The sequence below is a fragment of the Neopelma chrysocephalum genome, unplaced genomic scaffold, assembly GCF_003984885.1.
Source record: "Neopelma chrysocephalum unplaced genomic scaffold, ASM398488v2 Primary Assembly neopelma1_99, whole genome shotgun sequence".
NCBI lineage: Eukaryota > Metazoa > Chordata > Aves > Passeriformes > Pipridae > Neopelma > Neopelma chrysocephalum.
The window spans coordinates 282991-287955 of record NW_020897762.1 but is presented as its reverse complement, the minus strand read 5'-3'; positions in this window follow the sequence as shown (position 1 = coordinate 287955).

The window sequence follows — 4965 nt, the reverse complement described above, 5'->3', positions numbered from 1 at the left end:
GCATGTGGTGTCCCCAAAAAAGACAAAATTCAGGCTGTCATGAGATAATTGACTTTCATGCAAGAGGAGGAATATCAGTGGCAGCGGCAGGAGTAGTGGAGAAAAACAGATGACACATTTCAGGTACACAAAGAAACACAAATGAACCACGTACAACTTCCTCACATTGCGGAACTCGGCCAAAATTTAGCTGGAGGGATGGAGGAAGAGGGGAAAAGGACACAAAAATACAGCCACAACAAATACTAAGCTGCAGGTCTTGGCTTTAAAAGCTAACAGGGGATGTTTGGGGATTTTTTCTAACCCCTGTAGAAACTCTCTCCAAATCTGTTCAGGGCAGTTTTGATTAAAGATATTACAATGGCAGTGACAGTAGAAACTTTCCAAAATCAGAAAGTTTACAGCTTGTTCTGCAGCTCAGCATTTTTTTCTCCCACTTACTCCACTGTTTGAAACAGTTTGAATCAGGCTCTGATAGAATTGATTGTGTAAATTTTTTTTAAAGCTGATCTCTCAGGCGAATTGCCAGTGAACACTCTCCAAACTCTCTTTCCTCCGTAGTCTAAGGGTCTGTCACTGAACATCAAGCCACAAAATGAAGTACCTTAAGACTACTCTGTCTGAGGGAGTCAAAATCCATCTGCTAGAGGGATCCATTCATTCCAGTGAATCCAAAGAGGTGTTTCTGTTTCTCAGAAAACCTTGAGGTTTACTGGTGAGGCAAGCACTTAAGTCTCTACCAACAGGTGAGACAGCACGGGACAGAGGGAACAAAAAGACATGACAAAGCAAGAAAGATGGATTTATTTAGATGGGGAGCTTAGCAGGAAAAACTGTAACTGACACAGGCTGAACAAGCAGAGATAAGTCAAGGAGCCCAGAAATTAGAAGACTGATTTGTCATGGCTGACAGCGGGTCCGTTAGCTCTTTGGAAGAAGATTTTGACCTGGGAAAGTTACGGGTGTATCCTTAAGATAAGAGAGAGAAGACAGCTGTGGAGTGTTTAGGTTTGGTCCTGTGAGAACTTCAGTTTTGGCCTTGAGCTTTGTCAACAGTATAACTAACAAAGAATAGCTAATTAAAAAATAGAATCACCTGCCTGCCTTCTGATGCTTGCTAACATGGGATATAAAAAGACTTGCAGGAAAGAAGACTGGTACTTTGCTTAGTAGTGGACTGTTCGTGTTTTTCTTCTTTACTTTTGACTGCTGCAAACAATAACACTGATTGGAATTCTATATAAAATTTGACATGGTGCAAATTTCTATCTTGATTTATTTCTGACAGGAAATGCAGAATATATTCATATGGATCCGCCCTCTCAGAAGAAAGCGGGTAAGGCAAACAGAAGGGCTTCACCTAAGATCAGTAACTTTTCAGAACTTGACAAGCAGCAACAGGAGAGACCCCAAACGCAGAGATCCCATGTCTTTGTTGTCCTTCAGGGCTGAATGAATTCCCTTTGAGCCAGCACAAACCTGCCATTCCCATCCAGTTCAGAGCTGAGTCACACTTGCCAGGCCTCAGTGATCGTACCACATACCAGACTGCTGACCTGAAAATGAAAACTGGGCAATAAACTTACATGGGCAAGTTTTGAGGCCACCCTCCACAGTTCCTCAGAGAGCAAAGATGCTGCATGCTGTCAGTGCCCCAGCCCCTACAGCACAGAGGGTGATGAGCTATAAGCACATAACTCATGGTCTGAAGCACTTAGGCTTGAGGACAACTTAAAGAATATATATATATGTAAGTGCAATAACATGAAAATACAGAAAACAGAGCAAAATTTGAGGTCACAGGGATTTGTTCCATACTTATGTAAATGTTAACAGAGCCTAAAGTGATGGCGGACACACCAAGACCAGATTATGTCCAACTCACCTCATTCAGTCAGATGTTAAGACAGGGTACAAATGTTTTCATTGACAAATGAAAATGGATGTTTATCTTTTGAAAAGGCTGGCATGCAAACCCCACAAGGTGCTGCTCAGCAGAATCCACCCAGAGCCGTTTAAACACTACTTTGAGCAGGCTGGGCCAATACAAATATAAACAAGCTGTGATTAACAACCAAATACCTGATCTGAGCACAAGCAAAAGAAAAACTGACCTGCTCAGGTTTTCATCATTCCCGTCATTATGAAAATTTGCTTCCAGAACTGCGGGTTTTCTTTACTAACTTCTCACTCCCACTCTTGTTCTCATCCTCATCCAGCAACAGCTTTAAGAAGTTAGAGGAATACAATGAAGAGAATTTGAAGAGGGATGTTTCGTGCTGGGGTTGATTGGCATTCCTCCACTCAGAACCACCTCCGTGATTACTGTCTATAAAAGGGATCCATTAAGCAGCTCTCCCTGCCTTATTTGCTTGCTAAGTTGGGTTCATGATTATTCTGTGAGGAGGAAGTAGTTCAGTGTAGACATGAACTCATTTGGATTGGTGCCCTCAGGAAAACACAACTACAGTGGAAATCTTATGCATATGAGGTGCAGTAAGAGAAAGGAGGCCAAATTTCAGGGGGTAAACTGCTTACTGTAAACTAGATCAGAACAACAGCAGCACCAGATAAGAGCTGGATTGCTCATTACTGCATCACAAAGCCCAGAATTAAGAATTACCTGCCTGTGGATCCTTGCTGACTTGCATACCTAATGCAAGAATTTTAGTGAATCCTGATCTGCCGCTTTCCTGTGTTTTCCAGCCAAAACTCTTCTGAAGTTTGGCTCTCTGTGCTCCCAACACCGAAAAGCAGAAAGGACTGCCAGGAATTCTCTTATCACCAGTCCTGTCAAGTGCTACATTTCACTCAAGCCTACATAAAAAAAAGCTGGGTAGGGGAGGAAGGTATCCAAGTGTAAGTGCATACAGGCTAAATAACCAACTGGCAGAAAGCAGGGACTCCATCCTCTAGAAGATAAACATAATAATTTGTGCATTAATTATAGCTCATTTACCTTCCTTATCCTGTATTTCCTCCTCCCAGCTGGATTTTGTAACAAATGTCTGAGCCTTTATACAAACAAGTTAATGGATTCTAATGGTTCACCCTGATGCAATGTTACTTAATCACAACAGCACTTCATTTTCCCTGCTGTATTCAGGGAAGAATAAATAAATAAATATCGTATCCACATTCAAATGTCTCATCTAAACACCTCTTATTTCAGTTTTCAGATTCCATTAATTCCATTGTAGTGAAATTTTACCACGCTTTCATCTTAGTAGACTCTTTCCCTGAAGTTTAAGAAAAATGCAACAGAAATTTCAAGTATTTAGCAATATTTAAGAAAGATACAGCAGAATACAGCAGATACATGTTATTTGTTTTTTTAAAGACTTTCATGTTCCGTTTCCCAACTGTTCTCAAATCCCATTCCCATCAAACTTCTGGATGCATTCTGTGCATCTTATCTCTGATATTTATTTTGTTTACATGTTATACTCCACACACTCTCAATTATTTGTCAAGACAATTCTTTCTCCACGGGAGTGGACCAGAGACATAATTGGATAATACAGTCACCAGAAGTTCCCCATGCTCACAGTAAACAAAACTGGTCTGTCCAATTTCCTCCCCAGAACCTTTTACCTCTTGATCTCACCAGCACCACCTGCTCAGCCTTTTCCTCTCCCCCTTTCTTTTGTCACTTCAGGAGGTGGGTAGATGCTTTCTCACAGCATTTCTCCTTTGCAAGTACCACTCAGCCTGTTTTTCCTTATTATCAGGGGCATCCTATGCAAGAGGCCTGTTTTTGATCTCATGGTTGCAGGTATAAATTACACAATTAATGCTGGCACTCCACCAATCCCACCCATTTCACTTAGTATCACATGTGCACTCCACCCTACCTTACTCAACCCATTTAAATCCTGGGCTTTTTTCCTGTCCCTTTTTTTTTTTTCCTTCGGGCCTCTCTTGTGTGTTTGATCCTTCCATGGACCTCATCAGTATGTTTAGTGCTCACTTGCCTCTGTCTCTCCCCTCCATGTCTCTACTCAGCAACCCCCCTTTCCCCCTCAAGACTCTTGACTCTACATCTCTCCTTGCACCTCTCATCATCAGCATAACTTATTTTCTTTCACTTGGCCCAAACTCTTGACAAAAATCTCACTAGTATTTAAGGAAACAGCATGCTAGGAACAACAGACTAGGAAGTAACACATGAACAGTAAAACCTGCATCTCTTTCAGAAAGGTGTAATTTCTCACGAGGAATGACAAAGCACAAGGTCAAACCTCATGGCACAGCACCAGAGCACAGTCTGTCTTTTACCTACCCTGGGGCCGACATGATCATCTACAGAACAAAAAGGTGGAAGACCAGAGCAAACAAAGTACCACATTTGTTCAAGGTAAATGAAGGGGAAAAAGCAGGTGAAGAAGCAAAGGAAAAGAGTCGTAGCTGCCAAGTTGTTTCAAACAAAAACTAAAGTGCCATCTATTCAATCCGTTCCTTGACTCCTTTCAGTTGCACAAGCAGTGGCATTGTACAGGCAATTATCTCTGTACTTACTGTTTCTCCCAGGGCACTTCATGTCCCCCTGCCTTCGCCAGAGTTGTCCATCTATTCCAGTATCTAACAAATGCAGGCACAATTGTGACATTTTCTCCATAGTCTGGTACACAAGCATTAGAGAAATAAAGCCCTTTGCTTCTGAACTCCTGAAATGTCCTTTTACTGAATGCCACATACTAGAGGCTCTGCAAGTCAACACGAAGCATTACAAGAAATACTTAAATCACATTTTATTTTTCAAGTTCAAAAATAACAATTAGCTTTATTTAACATGTTACACGTATCAGATTTAAAATATCATGCTCTATTTAAATATCTGAATGACAACACTATACAAATAAAATGTTACACAAAATAGATTTAAGAAAATGTTTTGGTCTTCCATCTGAACAATAAATAGACAGGCACTTCTACATGTACAAAGAAAGCAACCACTATTTAGAA